At 46.0% G+C, this 19909-nt stretch overlaps 1 protein-coding gene across 5 annotated transcripts in view; it reads left to right on the forward strand.

The window, feature by feature from the left end:
- The first annotated feature begins 3933 nt into the window (after positions 1–3933).
- The window catches only part of Snrk (SNF related kinase), a 61093-nt gene continuing 45117 nt past the window's right edge, over positions 3934–19909 (forward strand). Inside the window, exons 1-2 of one of the 5 annotated variants that reach the window (XM_013122226.3) lie at positions 3937–4061; positions 4552–4770. The gene's annotated coding sequence lies outside the window, so the exon portion shown is untranslated. Of the gene's footprint in view, positions 4062–4551; positions 4771–18871; positions 19027–19419; positions 19544–19909 lie in introns of all 5 variants that reach the window. The other 4 variants (XM_013122227.3, XM_040739883.1, XM_021234217.2 and 1 more) reach the window with 4 other exon arrangements.

The following is a 19909-nucleotide window of genomic DNA, read 5'->3' on the forward strand; positions in this document are numbered from 1 at the left end:
CCAGAGTTCTGCTCGACTCCTAGTCCCACATATCTTACTTCCCTATTGGCCAACAGTGCTTTATTCAACAACCAATAAGAGACAGATTTACAGAATGGCATCTCCCATCAGAAGTGGAAGAAGAAGTAGGTGGCATTTTAAAGTAGGGAGAACAGAAAAGCAAAGACTTGGGGGAAACAGCAATTCTTTTCCTGAGAAGTAGGAAAATTGGAGGTACACAGAGGCTACAGTGAGCACCAGGGGCATATAATCTCTCATTGAGACTGATGTGAGAGATTTATGAGTTCAAGGCCAACCTAACACAGTTTGAGGATGTGCAGGGGCCAGGATAAGGGGTGTAGTAGGTTATATAGGAGTTTTGGACAAGTGATCATTTGCTACAGGAGTGAAATGCACATGTAATTTTGGGGGGTGATAAAACTGTGTCTTGTAACACCATGTTGTGTTGTCTTTATAAAACTCTCATTGACATACTGCTTTCAGTATGTTAGTACCTTCTGAAGCTTAGGTAAAGTCAATCCTGTCAACAGTGGCTCTCAAACTTTATTTTCATCTTAGGCACCTGGAAATCTACAAACAGAAAGACTAGAATTTCTGACTTAGTCGATCTGAGAGAATTCAAAACTCAGCCAAGGTTCCTGGGAGAAGCAGGTTCTGCTGCTCAGGGAGCCTGGTTTAAGAATTGCTGTTTTTACCTCACCCTTTGAGAGAGGTACCGTTACCAATGACTGGGAGCGAGATGGCTCAGTTGGTAAGAAATAGAATGCATAAGATACTGGGTCTGGGTCCTCAGGACCCATGTCCAAAACCAAGCATCATAAGCATGTCTGTGATCTCAGTACCGAGGCCTCCTGACAGCTATTCTAGCAGAATGGGTGAATGGACTCCAGGTTCAGTAAGAGACGCTGTCTCAAAATACAAGGTGGAGAGTGACTGAGTCTCTTAATGTGTTACACACACACACACACACACACACACACACACACACACGAACACATGAATGCACCCACATGAAAACATGCACACAAATGCACACAGGAATTAATTCACATCTGGGATAAGAGAGTTTGGAGGTGTTAACTGATGCCAGAGAGTGAGGAAGGAATCTTTGAGGAACTCTTGAGGCCATTCCGATGAAAAATGTTTCTGTGAACTGGGATGAAGCCAGGACTTACAAATGCATTAGAAAATTTAGAAATGTATTAATGTACAAAATGACTAGTTGAAAATGTAAGAGAAAAAAATCAATAATCACAACTGGAAATACTTTAGGTGGATGATCAATATTTGTTGCTTTAAGTATACTTCCAACTTTTTTTGTAATTGATGAAAACGGTACTGTCTGGATAGGGAACCTTGTTATGCTCATTGCTTTTGAGGGAGTGTCAAGAACAGGACAATAGTTCTTCATGAATCTGCTTGGTTTTTCTTGATATAATTCATCGTACCTCCCTAGTTTTCGTCTAATAAACAGCTTCTTCCTTAAATAGTTGCCACTCTGTTGTTTTTGAGATCTGAATCAGAGACTGTAACGAAAGCCTTCGAGCTCCATCCTGTCATTTTGTACTGTGTATCTAATTAAAGCTTCCTGCAAGTCCATGAAAAGACCTAACATTAAAAAAGCAGTGTATATCAAAGGCAGCCTTGGGGGAGATCCGAGAAGGGGTTTCTTCATTAAACTAAGCAAGTTTGATTAAAAGCCAAGTAAGGCAATAATACCTTAATTTGTATTTAAATATTTTTAACATATTGCTCAAGCATAATCATATCATGTTAACTAACATACTGAAGTTGTGGGACTGAAAAATGGGTCACCCTCTTGTCAGCAGTGCCGCAGCCTCCCGGGAATCCCTGAAACGGAGTAAATGGCCTCCCCATGTGACAGTGTTGTGTGTGCATCTCAGGAAGAGAACTGAAGCTGATTTCATTTAAATGTATTTCTAATTTTGACTTACTTCAATATATTGTTTTGGTCAGCATCTGTGTTACACAGCAGCAACATAAACACCTTATTTTAAAGGACTCACGTGTTTCAGCCACTGTCCTGTGCTTACGGATGTCCCTTTGGGGTACAGACTTGAAGGCAAAGGCCACTGGACTTCCCTTGGGAGACCATTAGAGTGATACTTTTACTCCGTTGTTGGCCACAGTGTCCCCTGACTAGTGACAGCTCCCAGAGGGGAAAGGTCATGGTATTTCAGCAAGAGAATGAGTTGTGCAAGCCCAAGTTAGGAGTTAGGAACACTTGCTCAATGCGCGTCTGAAACAGAATCTCCCTGTCAGGGCCTCTGGGACAGCTCAGTTTGTAGAGGTGCCTGCTGCCATGATTGGTGGCTTGACTTTCATCCCAGGGACCCACATGGTGGAGGGACACAGGGACAGAGCTATCTCTCCTACAATTTGTCCTCAGGCTTCTACATGGGTGCGATGATGACACACACACACACACACACACACACACACACACACACACACACACACGGAAAAAAAGGAAATAAGAATGAAAAAGAAAGAATTTCCATGTCAAAACGGCACTGTCCTCTCACGATCTTTTTTTTTGGGGGGGGGTTTTTTTTTGGTTTTTCGAGACAGGGTTTCTGTGTGGCTTTGGAGGCTGTCCTAGAACTGGCTCTGGTAGACCAGGCTGGCCTTGAACTCACAGAGATCCGACTGCCTCTGCCTCCCAAGTGCTGGGATTAAAGGCGTGCGCCACCTACACCCAGCACTCTCAAGATCTTAAGTCAAAGTGATTGTAGAGGTGGGGCCTGAAACAGCAGGGGCCAAGCTTGAGGTTCTCCTGCGTGTACTCCACCACCCAGAGCTAAACATGTCCCAATTTCAGCAGATCTTGTTATTATCCAGAGAGACCACCTCCCCATCCATTCTGCTTCCCAGCCATCCTCAGGGATGCAAAGAGGATGATGTAGTCGTAAGCACTCGAGTAAGTAAAGGAAAAAGACGTTTGTCATTGTCTGACAACAGAGAGATTGTTAAAAGCCATGCGGATTTCTTTGTCCAGTCAGTTGAGGCAGCTCATTTTGCTCTTGTCTTCCTTAGGGGTTGAGGGAACACAGGGGGAACAGCATGGGGGAGAATTCTGGCACCTGGAGTCTCAGCATTCCTCTTCAGAAACCCCAGAGGACTAGTCTCCAGAAGTGACAGCTGGGAGCCCCCTCCCTCTTGTCCTGCCACCAGTAAGGTCCCTTCTTGAGTCACCCCGGAGCAGAACCACGAACAGCCACGTTAACGCCTGATATGTACTTCTCCATGCTGTCTGGCCTGGCCAGTGTCTTCTGTTGACTCTGGGGGACAAGCCTGCATTTAGGTGCTGGGCTTTGCTCCTTTCTGTTAAGTAGTAACAAAATCAACAGAATTCTTCAATTGGATTCCCAGAGAGAAGAAACCGCAAAGAAAAAAAATAAAGTGTGTGTGTGTGTGTGTGTGTGTGTGTGTGTGTCCGTCCGTGCATGTGTGTACACGCATGCTTGTGCAAATGTGCGCATATGTATATGCATGTACATATGTATATTCGTTTTGTTGTCTCTCATTGCCTAAAGCTGGACGGAAGAAGGAGTGAACCTTCAGGGATAAAGCGCGCGTGCTCCCTGCCCTCTACCCCAAGACTGCAGCGCCTGCCCTCAGATGTCCCCCACCCCAGAGAGCTCCAGCTGCAGCTGCTAAGTCCTGTCGCTGTCCATCGTCCTGGTGCTTCCTCCTGGGCAATCCTTTACTCATCGCCAGCGTCCCCAGCCCTCCGGAGTGGGCTGTGCTCGGGCCCGGGGCCAGGACACCCGCTCCAGCAGTCCCCGCGCTGGCCTGCAGGTGCGCCTGGCCTGCCCCGCCCCGGCCCCGGCCCCGGCCGGCCCTAGGCTCCGCCCCCGCCCCAGGCCCCACCCCGTCGCCTTCGTCACGGTGACGTAAGTCCCGCGCACGCGCAGTGCGGCCGCACCCCCGGCCGCTCGCTCGGTATTATGATTAGCGCTGGGTGCGGGGTTCCGGCGGTCGGGAGGGAGTTGTCGACGCCGCGGCCGCTGTGGACCGGTGCCCGGCTGCCGGCTGAGGTAGGGCGAGTGCGGCGCGCCGGGCGGGAGCGTGGGCCGGGCCAGCGCTTCCCCTCCGCGGCCGCCTCAGAGGGGCTGGGCGGGCGCCGCCGCGGGCGGAAAGTAAGTTGCGCGCTCGGCCCGGGGCGCCCTGTGCGGAGGACGCGGCCCGCGGCGCCACCCCGGACCCTCCGAGCTCGCCGGGCCTGCGGGCCTCGCGCGGTCCGGCCCTGCCCTTGGCGGCGGCCGCGGGATTGCGGCAGCACGGGAGTCGCCGCGGGCGCGCCGCGCCGCGTCGCGCCGAGCCCGCAGCGGGCCCCGGGCGGCACGGGCTCCGCGGGCCTCAGTTTCCCCGTGGGCCTCGGGTCCGGCTGCTGCGCTGGGCGTCCGCGAGCCGGCCTCACGGCAGCGCGGAGACGCGGGCGTCTGTGGAGAAGGGCGCCGGGCTGCGGAAGGGGCAGCAGTGCGGCTCCCCCGGGGACGGCTAGGATTTTTTTTTTTTTTTTTCCAGGGCTGGGAGACGCCTGTTCTTCTCTCCGTTAAGACATCGCCTGTTGATTTCTTTCCGAAGCATTTAAAATAAAGACAGGCAGGCACCTTTGCCGCCTCTGGCTTGGGCTCGGGAAGCAGGAAAGTGGCAACCCCTGCCCGCCGTGGCTTCCTCGAGCCCTGTCCTTAAACGGTGGGATCGGGCTGCGACCCAGGAGCTTTGCTGTGAGTTTCGGGTCAGGTGCGCATCGGGAGGAGAATTTAGCCCCGGGGTTCCCAGGACTGTGGTAGTCAAAGGACGGGGTGGGGGGTGGGGGCGAGCCTCTCGGTCCGGGTTCTTAGTTCCCCTCCCATTTACACGAGCTGATTCTCCCAGGTCTCGGGAGCCTTGGTGAAGCCGCCTCAGAGCTTGAAGCGTCCTGTCAGGTTTAAGGGGAAGTGAGCGATGGACCCTACAGGTGCAAAGCTCCTTCCTGCGGAGTTTCCCCCAGATTCCCGATGGACGCCCCAAGGCTCAGTTTGGGTTCTCTGTAGGGATTGAGGACACCCTGCCCCAGATCGGTCCTTAAACTTATCACCGTATGTGTCAGCGTAGTCAGAAGCCCAGGTTGTCAAGGCTTATGTAATCAGCTTGTTAATTTCTAATCCTGTTACAGTGCTTTCCAGATTTATAAAAGCCATTCCCCTTCAGAAAAAAAATCTGTCTTCAACGTCTGCTTAAATGTGTCTCTTGGAATTGGGTTCTTGGAGAGGAATGTTCTGTACGTGTGGTGATTAGAACGTTCTGATTAGACAAGGCTTTTTTTTTTTTTTTGAAAGAACACAGATACATAGCAACTTTTCTATCCGGCCATCGGTGTAAACTTGCCCCCATTTTACAGAACTAGGAATGAAAGAGATTGCATGACATTCCCAAGGTCACGTATCGAAACTGGGTGAAAAGTCAAGAGCACAGCACGGACATTGCACTCTCCCGTCTTCAAGGCTTTGAGATCAGAAACACTCTGTGCCGCTTCCGATCCTTAAAGTTTTTTGCTCGACCAGTCATTATTTTACTTTACGCACAAAATCTTCTCTTGCCCTGGTAGTAAGATTTTTATGCTATTCTGGGTAAATTTTAATGAGTGATTGCAGTATGACACAGTAGCTTAAACAAACTTCCCAATGCTCCAGTGCTTCCACCCTTAATACAGTTTCTCATGTTGTGGTGACCTCCAACCATAGCATTACTGTTTTTTTTTTTTTTTTTTTTTTTTTTGAGACAGGGTTTCTCTGTATTGTTTTGGAAGCTGTCCTGGAACTAGCTCTGTAGACCAGGCTGGCCTTGAATTCACAGAGATCCACCTGCCTCTGCCTCCCGAGGGCTGGGATTAAAGGCGTGGGCCACCGATGACGGGCTAGCATTACTTTTGTTGCTACTTCATAACTGTAATTTTCTACTGTTAGGGGTTGTAATGTAAATTCCGTGTTTTCCAGTGGTCTTAGGTGATCCCAAAGGGTCATGACCCACAGGTTGAGAGCTGAAGGTTTAGAGTATCTAAGAACTTGGAAGTTGTGCTGGTTTTTATTTTTTTACTTTTATAGACCAGACATACAGATTAGATCTTTATTTGGTGGTTATGTGACTTAACCACACAATCCTAAAAGGAAGCCTTTCTAAATGTCTTTCAATTGAAATTGAAGGACATTTATGTTGTTTTTACTGGACGCATCCACACCAGTGAGGTAGCTTCGCCCATGTCGAAAGTGAAACTAAGAAAATGATTATTTTGGGGAGATGTTGAGTGGTTCTGGTTCTAAGCGCTGGTATTAAATAAGACATGATTTCTTTCCTATTGCACCTTTCTGAGCATTGGCTCATTACCCTGTCTAGGCTGGAGAAGGACAAACAGCCTGAATTTTCTGACTTAAACACATAGGTGAGAAATACTGAAGGCCTAATTTAACAGCATCTCAGCTACAAGATAGAGTTGTTAGCTGAATTCTTTTTGTAAGACAATAATTAGTACTAGCACTTTGGAGTCAGAGGGGCCAAAGTTCAAGGCCAGTCTAGGCAGCACAATTAGTGTGGCATCTCAAGAACAAAAGTGTGTGTGTGATAACACACATATGTAATTCCAGCATTGGGAGGCTGAGCTAGGAGGATCACGAGTTTGAGGCTAGCAAGTGCAACCATAGTGAGACCTTGTCTCAGAATACAAAAAAAACAAAAACAAAAAACCCTTCTGTTGGGAATGCAGGTACCCTACTTTGTGCAGGCAGATCTTAGGTCTACTTGGGTAGAAGGGCTGAGTAGATTTGGGAGGATAAACCTAACCTTTCATCATGTATTCCTGGGCCTTTATCTGTTTGGGAGGCAGTTTCTGCACCTAAGTGCTTAGGAGTTATTCTGTAACACCAAGGCAAACCAACAGGATTGCTTTTGACCGGAGTGGAGACAGTTGCACAGAACATGAGGCAGTAGCAGTAGGGGTGCTTCTCCCAGGCTGTGCTGAACCGGTCTCAAAGGCTAGGGTGACAGGAGGTGAGGTCAACTGTGAGGGAACTCAGACGGAGCGTGTGGGAGGGAGTCGAGGCAGTCACGGCCCAACTGCATTTGTAAAGGAAGGGGGCATGGCACCAGCTTTGGGGTGTTTGGGAAGAGTCACACTGTCAAGTCTGGTGCCTTGGAGTGAGCACCGGAAGTGTGGTCTGCTTGGGATGGGCTGGATCTGAACTGTGTTACTTCACAGAGCCATTCCTCACCTGCCTTTCCGCACATCTGTGGGTGGTGGCCCTGCTCCCCTTGGGGAGGGAGCCATTCCTTGCCACTGGCAGGAGAGAGCCTAGTCTCCCTGAACACTCATCTCTCCATTGTCACTTCAAGGGCCTCCTGAAATTGGCCTTGGCCCCTCCAGAATTTGGCCAGTGCTCAGCAAGGCTCTTCTGTGCAAATCAGGCTTCTGTCCCTGTCTTAGGCTGACACCCCCAGTCTGCTGCCCGTAGCAGCTCAGTCCAGGGCAACTCAGTGAACTCAGTGACAGGACATGGTCTGTGGGATATGGTGTGCTAAGTGTCCTAGGTGAAAAGTAAGAGGGTCCATCCATACATCTGTGTTCACCTTTCAATTGCAGTTTTGCCTGCACCATTTATTATTGGGTGTGTAGTTAGGATTGTAGAAACATTGACTACACATGGTAACCGGTCAAATCACAGCCTCAGTGGGCTGGATTTTCTCAGCTGTTGACATGTGGTGACTTTCTCAGGCAACTCCTTGACAACTGACTGCTTTGGTCTTTATATCCCCTGCTGGGAGTCAAGCTTGATACAGTACGTGCACTCAAGAAGTGTCTTGGTCAATTACAATGACCTTTATAAGCCTATTAATGGAAAACACGGCCTGCTTAAATATAGCTAGACTGGATTTTACTTGCTTTTCAGTCATCCAGTTTTGGAGCTTGAAGGAAGTCTTCACTCTGCCAGTGTATGTAGGCATGTCCTCCATCCAGTGTATGTAGATGAGTCCTCCATCCAGTGTATGTAGGCGTGTCCTCCATCCAGCGTATGTAGATGTGTCCTCTATCCAGTGTATGTAGATGTGTCCTCTATCCAGTGTATGTAGGCGTGTCCTCCATCCAGTGTATGTAGATGTGTCCTCCATCTAATGTATGTAGATGTGTCCTCCATCCAGTGTATGTAGATGTGTCCTCCATCCAGCGTATGTAGATGTGTCCTCCATCCAGCGTATGTAGATGTGTCCTCCATCCAGCGTATGTAGGTGTGTCCTCCATCCAGTGTATGTAGGCGTGTCCTCCATCCAGCACCATCTCTCACTCTCCTCATCCCACATGACCCTTGCCTTGCCCCTGGGCCTCTGTGGCGAGCCTCTTCATTTCATCCTCACCATCCCTCTCCAGATTCTGGCAGCTCTCGGCTTTAAGCAATGGGTAGTTATTTACCTGCAGACATTTCTGGTAGTCTCTTACTGTCTCCCAGCTCCGTTTTGTCCTTCCCATTGGATCTTCATTTTACACCTGGACTCACTTCTGAAGCCACCATCCGATTGCTGCTCCTTTACCCTAGGCTCCTTTGGCAGCTCGCGTCTGTTTTCATTTGTTCATGCAATAAGATGTGCCAGTGTGTTTGGGTAGACACTATACCTGACAGTTACCATGGGTACAGATTCTATACCTGGGTTACAGAACTGAATAGAACAGACACAACTTGTACCTAGTCAGTGAGATGCAGATTAGTGACTGCATAGTCATACACACAGTTGAGATGATAATGGTGTAGGACTTTGTGCTGTGAGTGTGTTTGGGGAGCTGGTGTGTGACAGGAGGTGGGGACAGCACTGGGAATGATCAGGATGGTAGCCTTTTAGCTGGTGGTAGAGCACGAATTAGGGCCAGCCAGAGCAGAGACAAAGATAATTGGTTCTGGGCCCTTTGGTTGGGTCTGTGTTCCACCTGCGATCCTGTCCCTCCACAGTAAGCTTTCTCAGGTATCTCTCCTGAAAGCTTCTTTCCCACATCATGATTTCAATTTGTAGCTCAATTACAGACAGAGATGTCTCTGGGATGCCTTCTGTGAAACCCCCAAGGCATATTTAAGGGGAAGAGCTCCTCTGTATTTTTATTTTTATTATTATATATTTTTTATGTCTGTCCCCCGCAAGAGGTTGTAAACAGCCTGAGGCAGAGATCCTCCCTGTTGGTGTCATGGAGAGTTGTTTAGGGGGCAGTTTGTTGTGGCTACTAGGGAATATAACAGTGGGTTAGGGAACTAGCTTTACTAGGGAATATAACAATGGGTTAGGGAACTAGGGAATATAACAGTGGGTTAGGGAGCTAGTTTTACTAGGGAATATAACAGCGGGTTAGGGAACTAGCTTTACTAGGGAATATAACAGCGGGTTAGGGAACTAGGGAATATAACAGTGGGTTAGGGAACTAGCTTTACTAGGGAATATAACAGTGGGTTAGGGAACTAGCTTTACAGTCCTCCTTAGCCCATGAGTCTCTTGGGAGGAAGGCAGAGAAGCTGGAAGGGATCTTTGAGTGGCTTTGATTCCTCTATCAGCCTGTTACTGTGTCACTCTGTAGAACTGTCCAGGGTGGTGACTTAGCTGTATAGACAGTGTTGAGGGAACTTGCATGGCCTCTCAGGCCCTAGGCCTTAGGTGCCATTACCACCGCGCTACCATTTGACTCTGCTACCCCTAAAGTGAACCTGTGGAGATGGTGGGAAGGAAGAGCTTACCAAGTGATGCTTGGCGTAGGGCGTCCTTCTCCATGAACCCCTGTGTTGTCTCCCCCTCGCTCACTGTGTGGGTTAGCCAGGAGAAAAGTGAGTGATCTGTGAATCGTGGGTCACTCTTTAACTCTGTTGGGTCTGTGCTGGAGAGAGCATGGTTTAGATTTTTAAGACATTTTGGCCTGTCATTTGGGGTATAGGATGGCACGCTCACGTGTCCCTAGGTTGAGTGTGGTGCTGCGTTGCAGGAGGGAATTGTGGGTCTCTTTAATGATGAGCAGCATGGATAAGAGCAGAGAGGTTGGGTTTTAAGTTAGTGCTCTGTTTTATGTCATCTGTAGGTTGCATAGTTTTCTCTTGGCATGAAGATTGTGATAGTGCCAGAGAGATTTGAATGACAGTGTTTAGTCTGGTTTCAGGGATTAATTTATTCCCCTGCTTGATGAATATTTTACCAGTCCCTTTAAGAAGGAAACTGCTTTTTTTGAAGCAAATGGAGAAAAATGTGATTTGCAAAGTATGTTAAATTTGTACTTTGGAAAGGTATAACGGATAAAGATTTTAAGAAGTAACTAAAACTTGCCTGAATTTTTCTTGACTTGCTTGCCTGGTGTGGTTTGGGAACACACTTGGCTGTGCACAGATGTGGACAAGAAATCATAGCATGTTGTTTTCAAGTTGTTCTATTTTAGGGTAACCAGTAATGACCCAAGCCTATCTCCTACAGTTGTTTGCCCTACAGTTCTTTTCTTAACTTAAACACAGATTCTCAACATCTCAAAAGCTATTTGTTAATGATGCTTGTCAGGTGAGCCTTTGTCGGCACTGGCAGTTCTTCTGAGCCTTTGTCAGTCGACTGCTAGGACCAGCACTTCCATGGCGTGTCAGAATTGGAGGAGACCAGAAATCCCCAGAGGTCCACTTGAGTACTTGGGTTTCTCTAGGAATTAGCAAGGCATGGGTGAAAGGGAAGCATTGCGTTATTATAGGAAGAATTTCTAGTCCTGGGTGGGGTCAGTAGGCCTGGAGTCCACTCAGGTAGCTCTCACAGGCACAGACAGGAGGCAGAGGAGCCTTCGCTTACCTTCGTGCGATTAAATGGCCAATGTGAGGATTTTAATAACACAACAAATGTAAAAAGACCCTCTGACATAGATTCCCAGTAACTCTGGTTCTCTTCCTAACTGTTTAAATTACATTCGTTTATGCATGAGTGCTCAGGCTTGTCCTTGGGAGGCTGGAGTGCAGCTTGCAGAAAGAAGTTGGTTCTGTCCTTAAGTGTTGAACTCAGACAGTCAGGCTTGGAGGCGAATGCCTTTACCTGCTTGCTGAGCTACCTCAGTTGACCCTTGGCTGACTGCTTTAAGCTACTTCCAAACAAACTGGAATTCATTTGAGCAATTTGTTGCAGTAAGAAACATTTTAAAATTTGAGACAGGACAATAAAGAAGTCACTGGTTTTGCCATAAAATTCACTTCTCTTAGAGTGCTACCTATGGGTGGCAATGGGAGATTTAGTAAGTTAATAACAAAAATTAATGTCTATGAAATTTTGAAATTAATTTGAAGATTTGGTGATCTTATTCTTGGTTGCTTCCTTGTGGATCCTAAAAGATTTTTGTTTTCTTGAAACCTCAGATCAGCTCTTTGACAGTTGCCTTTCCTGGGTATCTCCAGCACGTTAGTTAACAACTGACTAACTTACTAAGTAAATGGGTAGCCTTCTCTTTAGCTTACAGAGTACACTTCACTTCTCCAAGTTATCCCGTGACTCAACCTATGTTTCCCTTCCCTGAGCCAGCCACGCGAATGCCGTTTCCCTGCTGCTCTGTCTGCCTCGCGGGGCCTCGGTCTATGCTGACCCTGCCCTTCTGCGGTTCGCTCTCACCCTGGGACATACCTGAAAGCTACTGGTGGGCTGTTTCTGTAGGACCCTGTTTTCTTTACTGGGCTGTAGGGTTCTAATGACTGGGGTGGTGTGGTGTATCCCACTAAGGCACAAACTGTCACTTAATAAAAGTGACTCAGTGTTCTTAACCCTAGCCCTAAAGAGCTGCGTACCTGCTCAGCACACAGAGCACAGACACTGGCCTTCAACAATATTTCAGGGAACCTGGCCTGTTCATAGATCCCTACATGCAAAGCTACACTGAGTGAATAATTATGTACAGAAAATAAAATTTCAGTCATCTCTTGGGTTATAAAAGCAGTACATAGTAACAAATTCTAAAAGAACAGGAAATCATAAAGAAGGAAAGTAGATTCTTTTTAAATAATATATTACCGATTTAACATTTGAGATCCTTACAGTATATACAATCAAAGTACATAGTTATTAAAAGTTGGGATGCTGTGCTATGAGACTCTGTGAATGAGTATTGTGTGTGCGCGTGCTTGCGTGTGGAGGCTTGGTGCATGTCAGTTAGACTATGCTTGGCAGGGCAGCAACCCCAGTCACCCACTTGTGTTTGCCTCCTTGGTGCTGGGACTCCACATGAGTGCAAGCACACCTGGCTGTTTACATGGGTTTGGGCATTGGTGGTGCTTCTGTGACCAGTACTGACAGCTGTCTACACGCCCCTGGACTGTTTTACTTAGCATTATGTAGCATTTTTGTATTGTGGACTTCTGTGTTGTGTCTGAGTCTTGACACATTTAAATGTTATTGAGCATTACTAAATGTAAAATATGTGTCCTCATTTTTACTTCAGACACAAGCTTGGGATCAGAATTGTGTTTTGGAGTTTGCTTCCTTTTTGTTTGTTTTTTGTTATTTGAGGATTTTTAGAATGTCTGCAGAGATAGCATATTTGAGGGGTAGTATCCAGCTCTACACTTAAAATTCATTTGTAGCTCATGCACCACATAGACACATATCATGAAGATAATTTTGCAAAAATTTTAAGTTTCATGGTATGAAATTGTCTCCTGTGTACTTGGATAATTTGGGAGCACTTCAGGTTGTGGGGCTAGGGGATATTCATCCTGTGGTAATGCTGTTAAATAAGGACATTAATTTTGTTAAGGTTTTGATACATGCACTGTGAAATTGCTATTCACAAAGTTAGCATTCAGCCTTACCCCAGCAAAGAAAACTCTAGTGATTCTTTTAAGTCAAAATCAGCCAATACTTTAGTCTAAGGATGAGTTTTCTTCGATCCAGTATTCTTCTTATGATCATTTTTAAATGACATCTTCATCTCAAATCAGAGAAAGAAGGGATATAGAGTTAAAGTGAATTTGACAGTGTTTATACAGCCTTTAAAAGAGAGGAGGTTTAAAATATTAAGTTTTAAACTTTCCATGACTTCCAATTTACGTTCTGTGTTCCCGGGAAAAGTGAGTGATGATGGGTTGGCTTTTTTATTTTGTAGTAATCCCACTTGTGAGCTTTAGTTTAAGTCATTATTTGTTATGTAAGCACCGATGCTGCATCTGTCACTGCTCCAGCTCCAGCTCGCTTACCCTCAGGTGGAAGTGATGCCGAGCCGAGGGGCCGCTCTGGGGAGGGGGTTGGACTTACTTGTGATGCCACTCACAAGCTCATGAGGGTGTCAGAGCCCTCTCCACGGCACCAGCTCTGCTCTGCCTCGCCTGCTCAGCGTTACTGGCACTGGCCTGGCCCCTCCGTATGTTCCAGTTACAACTCCATCCGCTCAGACAAGAGCACTTTGGTGATTGATCTCCCTGGCCACACAGTAGCTGACTGGAGAGGCTGGAGCGGGCCTCTGAGCTGGCGTTGGGGTCTTGTCAAGGTCTAAGACAGTTGCCTACTCAAAAGGAGATTTAGAACATGATAAACGTCCGCGGGTGTCGTTCCTGTGCGGGTCTTGGTTAGAAGCCCTATTGCTGAGGTGTCACCAGTGTCTCAGAGTGAATCTTCTGCTCTTCTTGATGGGCTCTCTGCCCTCTCTTCCGCGATGTTCCTGAGCCTTGTGCAGGAGTTGTATTGTAGATGTATCCATTGGGGGTGGGCAGCCCAGTATCAGTTGTTCTGCAGGTTGACGGATTGTGGTTTTCTTTCATGGTCTCTGAAATCTCTTGGGGCCCTACTCCTAGGCAAAGAACTTCAGTCAACTAAGGAATGCTGAGAGAATTCCTCTTCTCAGGAATAAGACCCCCTAATTGGTTGTCTATTACCAAGTGGTCAGCCCAGAAATCATATAATGCAAGTAACACTTAACAAACTCAGCAGGTTATATTTATGTGTGTTACGTGTGTGTGTTGTGTATGTGTATATAATGTATGTATCAGTATCAAAGAAAAGGCCGTGAATTTTAGAGGATATATAAAGGGAAGTCATGGGAAGCGTTGGGGGGAGGAAAAGGAAAGGGGGGAAATGTTGTAATTGTATTTTAATTAAAACAAACAAGAAAACTCAGAACATATTTAGTAGGAATTAACTTTGCAAAGTCTTTAGGACATTTCTAATAGGAACTATTGGCTTAGCTCTTAATTTTAATGCCACAGAGATTCCATCTAGTGAGTGCAGATAGAAGCTGTTGTAACCCATGGTGATTTCCAGCACCCTCCAGTACAGCACTCTAGTTCTTCATGACCTAGGGCCTGCTGACCTGTTGTGGGTTTTGGAAGTCTGCTTTGTAGCTTGTGTTGTCACTCCAGGAGGAAGAAGCACACTCTTAGAAAGCTGGAGCCTTGCTTTGACTAAAGAGAACAGCAGGCCACTGAGTGTTATCTGCGCCATAACTTCAGTTGGCTCTTTATAGGTGTTTCAGTCTGGTGGTTACCATGAGTAAGGATTATAAATCTCATTTTTTGATATTTGTGAAAAAAATACCAGCTTGTTTCTGTGAGGAAGAAGGTTAAATTCAGTGTCAGTTCAGTTTAGCAAAACCAGAGCTTTTGGTTGTCTGTAATGTAAAGACCTAGTTTGTTTTGGAATCTTTCTGGTAGTTAGTACTTTTGAGAGATTTTGTGGACTAGAATGTTATTTCATTTGAGGGAATGTTATATTCTAAACAAAATGTTGAGAGACTTAGGGGTAACCTGACTTTTGCACACAGCCTGTTTTGTTTGATTTTTCAGCAAGCTGTGAGTGTTCAGTTGTGTACAGTGACGTCTTTGATTACCTCTTCCAGGGAGGAAGAGTTGGAGGAGGTATGTTTGTCAAAAAGACCTCACGGCAGTAGTGGTGGTGTCAACAAAAAGCTCAAAGTGAGCTTCAGCAATAGTAACTGTGGCTTCCAAACTGACAGTAGTTTTAGCAGAGGCTGCTTCTACAACTTCCAGCAGCTTGCAAAGTGTTTTGTAGGGCCACCCACACTTCCTTCCTCCTCCCTAGCCACACCTACGTGCTCAGTCATTTCTGCTTGCTTGAGCTGGGAGAGCATCAGTATTTTCTTGTAACACCTATCAGCATTTGTTTCTGACAAGAGTTTTCATATTCCAAACACTCTTGACTTATCCTGCTTCTTTAGGTCTAGCCTAGGTGTGCACATGTGTGAGCATGTGCCTTGCAACAAGAATGCTTTAAAGGGGCTGGTTTCAGTGATGTTTGCTCTTCAGAAAGATGTTGGCTCAATTGTGGAGTTGTTACTGATTTTGAAGAGCTTAGCATAAGAAAAAGCTTATTTATTCTACAAAGACAGGAACAGTTAGCATTTAAGGCATTGGCTTTGTAAGAGTGTGTCAGGTTTGGTATTATCCTCCAACATAGATTGCAGGTGAGTTTTTCCTTATGCGATTTTGCATTTTCCAAACTTGATTAAGTAAACTATTAGTTTATTCAATTTTTTTGGGAGAGAAATACTTAAATAATTAAAAACCACTCTCTATCCCTGACAATCATTCTCTGTTGCCTTGTGTATTTCTGCTGGTTTGTTTTAAAAATTGTATTTGGCTATGTACTAGAGGACAGATGCAAAGCTGTGCTGTCTAGTTTATTACCAGAGAAGATTTGCAGATACTTTTTTCTTACTATAGTCTCCACACTTTTTGCCAACCTATATATTATAATTGAATTTTTTTCTGAAACAGATTTTTTTTCATAGTTGAAGTCACAGTACTAGACCAAAGGTGAGTGCTGTAGACCAAGGGTTGAGCTGTACACATGTGAAGGCGCCATGGCTGACAGTGCTGATGTTGCTGCCAGCATTTCAGCCTCCTTTTGAATCCTGTGCTTGACAGATTTGCTACAAGATGATGCAGCTCTATAATATTGGCATGCAGGAGGCCAGCCTGGGCTACATAATCATACCAAGTCAAATAATGGAGCACGGGAAGCAAATACTTAGATTTTTTAAGAAGGCATTTTATTGAAAATCAGATTTTAGTGTTGTGTTAGAGTTGTTATTTTCTGTATCTCAAGACTTTATAGCACTGGTTTTTCAGTTTGGTGTGTTAGGAAAGCAAGAGAGGGTACTAGTTCAGTGAGTTCTTTTGTGGGAACAGCAGCAATACTGCAGCTCAGCATGCTAAACATGGGTGCTGTATAACTTACCTGGTCTAAACAGCCCTTAAAATACTTGTTTTTATTGCCTTTAATTGTGTGTGTGCATGTGAGTACAGGTGCCACAGAGAACTTGAGTGTCAGATGATTTTAGACTTACAGGTGGTTGTGAGCCATCTGATGTGAGTTGTTGGGGACTGAGCCAGGTCCTCTGCAAAGGCAGTAAGAGCTCTTAATTGCTGAGCCGTCTCTCCAGCCCCCTTCACAGCCTTTAAAGTTTGTGTGTTTGATTTAGTTTGGTTTGGGGATGAAACATGGTGGTATTTTTACAAAGCAGGCTGGTCTCAAACTCTCAGTCCTTCTTCCTCCGCCTTCTGAGTGCTGAGCTTACAGACAGGGCTATGTTCTTGTTACTAATGTTGTCTACTGAGGAAATTAACTGTACAGAAAGGTCAGGTAACTTGCTGAGGGCCTGTGGCTTGTGATTGGTGGTCTGGATTCATATCGGATAGCTTTCAGAACCTGTGCTTAACCACTGACTACAATGCTGCCTTGCCACAGAAACTGTGAATGACTGTTGGAGAGAGAAACTGACAGGGCTAGTGGGAGGAGCTGCAGTGTCCTACTTGGGGATAAAGGGTCAGGCAGGCAGGCAGGCTGGCAGGCTGGCAGGCTGGCTGGCTGAGGTTTACCTGTCAGTAAGCCAGACACTGCCCAAAGCTGTGAGGTGCTGTTCACATGGTGCTCGTTGCTCTTACTCCAGCAGTAGACATACCCTTATACCCAAATGTCATCTTTGTGTTCTCTCTCTCTCAGGAGTACCTGAACATGGGCTTACTGGTTGCCCAGACATTTCAGTGTGGGGTATGAGTTGTCTTGGCCTTCCAGGAATATTCAGGCTTTTCACTCACCCGTGCGGTGTTTCAGGTTTGTGAAAAGCCTGTGAGCCCCCTCAGGAAAGGCCCTTCACCACTGGCAACAGTATAGCCGCTTTGCTCATAGTGATTGTTCTGTTTACTGTCTGGTAGCAGACATGCACGATGTTTGGTGTGCTGCCTGTTGCTGGCATCACAGTGCATTTCTGCCTTGCTTAGAAGAGTGTCTTGTGCAGGTTCCTCTCCTCAGCTGCTGTCGTGGGAGCTTGGTGAGCTTGTCTAGGGGCTGCTGGAGGTGGCATGGATTTTATAGGCAGGCTAAGCAGGATCCTAGTCAGAGATGACTCAGACAAGTTGAGCTTTGTTGTGCCTACTTTGCAAGTGCACAGTCAGGATTCAGCAGATGCAGATTCAGGACCTTTTACCCAGGAGGTCTTTAGAAAATGGCTAGTGTTCTTGGTGCTCATCGCCACTCTTTCCTTAAAGCTGTGATTCAAGCTAGAGCTGGGGCTGGGACTTAGTGACAGAAAACTTGCCTGGCATGAGCTTCAGCCTCCAGGAGTGGGAGGGAAAGGGGAAATGAATAGTGGGGAGAAAGAATAGGAGGAGACTGGGCCACTGTGAGCAGATTTGCTGGTTTCAGGTTGGTCCTGTCCTAGGAGACACAGTTTTACTCTTAGCAAAATTGAAACACATAGAATGCACTGAAGTCATTTTCTGTATTTTCCTTTAGGAGACACAGCTAACAAATAGTGGTGACAGAGTGATTAGGCATGCAGTTTGCAAGGTGTGTCCCTGAGCCAGTACAGACTCACCTGCACCTCTCACAGCTACCTTTCAACACTACCATAGTGCCTGGCATGGAGAGGCACTGAGATTCTCAGAGATCACACAGCAATTTGTATGTTGTGTGTATACATGTACATGTTCGCTGTATGCATCTGTGAAGGCCAGATATTATCATTAGTGTCTTCCTTGATCATTATCCACCTGATCCCCTAAACTTAATTATTTACTTACTCAGTGTGTGCGCACACGTGTGTGCATTCCACAGCTGTCTCTTGTGAAGGTCAGAGGACAATTTCTGGGAGTCTGTTCTTTATTTTTATCATGTGGATTCTAAAGATAGAACTCAGGTTGTCAAGCAAGAGACCTTTACCTCTGAGCGTCTCACTGCTCTCCACCGTATGTTCTGAGACACAGTCTCTCTCTGTGTCTCATTGGTCTGGCGAGGCTGCCTGGCTAGTGAGTGTGAGCTCAGGGATCCATTGGCTCTCTGCCCACCCCGTCCCCAGCCTTTGCATTCTGGGTTACAGATCAGAGCCACCATGACCAGCTCTCGTGGGTGCTGGGGATTCTGATTGTGCACAGGCACCTACACACTCAGCCATTTCCTCAGCCCCAAATTTAAAACACCTTAAATATCCTCAGATTCATTTATCTAGTCTGATCTATTTGCCACTTTCCAGAAATACATCTAAACAAAAGTAACAGAGGAAAAGAATAAAGATGAACAAAAAGGGGGGGGGGCAGGCAGCCCAAGAAGTCTGTTTGCAGGTGAAAGAAAGTTGAATTTGCAAAAATTGCAGCATATACTTAGACAGGTTGAACCTGCAGAGTTAATTGACGTTAAACAGAGTCTCTGGCCTAATACGTAAGAATTAAAGTTTCTGTAGGGGACCTGCTGTCCAAATGCAGAAGCACTTCAATTTAGACGTCCCTCTTTATGCTGGTCATTGAAATTATTAGTTCAGATGAACCAGGATAATACAGAGTACAGAAGAAATTGACCCTTTTTCTGACTTTTTTTTCTTTCATACTAGTTTCTTTTTTAAAAAAGATTTTATGGGCTGTAGAAATGGCACAGCAGTAAAGACCACTGGCTGTTCTTCCAGAGGACCTGAGTTCAATTCCCAGCAACCACATGGTAGCTCACAGCCATCTGTAATGAGATCTGGTGCCCTCTTCTGGCCTGCAGGTAATGTGCAGACAGAGCACTCTTAGACTATATAAATAAATAGTATTTTATTTTGTGTGTGCCTGTCTGTTGGTCAGCGCTCTCTCTGTCTCTCTCTCTGTCTCTCTCTCTGTCTCTCTCTCTGTCTCTGTCTCTCTGTCTCTGTCTCTGTCTCTCTCTCTCCTCTCTCATCTGTCTTTGCTCTTGAGTACAGGTGCCCATGAAGTCCAGAATAGGGTGTCAGATCCCCTGGAAGTGGAGTTAACACTGGTTTTGGAAATTGAACCCAGGTCCTCTGCAAGAGCAGTAAGCACTCTTAACTGTTGAGCCATTTCTCAAGCTCCTATACTAGTTTATTAATTGCAAATCTTAGTAGACACAGAACTAACTCAGTTTTGTTCTGTCAATTTGCAGAGAGACATGAGCACAACAGGTTGTTAGCATTGGCAGGTGTCAGATGCCCTGGAGTTGAATCCAGCTCTTCCTTATCCTGGCCCTGCTGCCTAGGCCAACTTACTTTTCTCCCCCTCAAAACGGGGTGAGTAGTCCCTGTCCACAGGGAGTTGTGAAAACTGGGAAAGGATTGTGTGAAGCTTGGTGTGTGACTGGTGTGTAGTGCACGTTCAGAATGGTAGTGCTGAATGTGATCACAGTGGCTTCTAAAATGTGAAATAGTAGTGAACATGTTACTGTTATCCTATTAAGTTTATTGTATGTGAAGTTTTGAGGTTGTCCTGAGTGAGTGATTTGGGTAATATTGGAATTGATGTTAATACGATAATGATTCCATGCATCATTTTCATAGTTGCATTGAAATTCTTACAGTTTCAGTGTCCCAAGTATAATGTTACTCCAGTGTCAGATTTGTCAAGAGTGGGCCTTGAAGGTTGAAAATGTAGCTCAG

Source organism: Mesocricetus auratus, unplaced genomic scaffold, assembly GCF_017639785.1.
Source record: "Mesocricetus auratus isolate SY011 unplaced genomic scaffold, BCM_Maur_2.0 Super-Scaffold_100691, whole genome shotgun sequence".
NCBI lineage: Eukaryota > Metazoa > Chordata > Mammalia > Rodentia > Cricetidae > Mesocricetus > Mesocricetus auratus.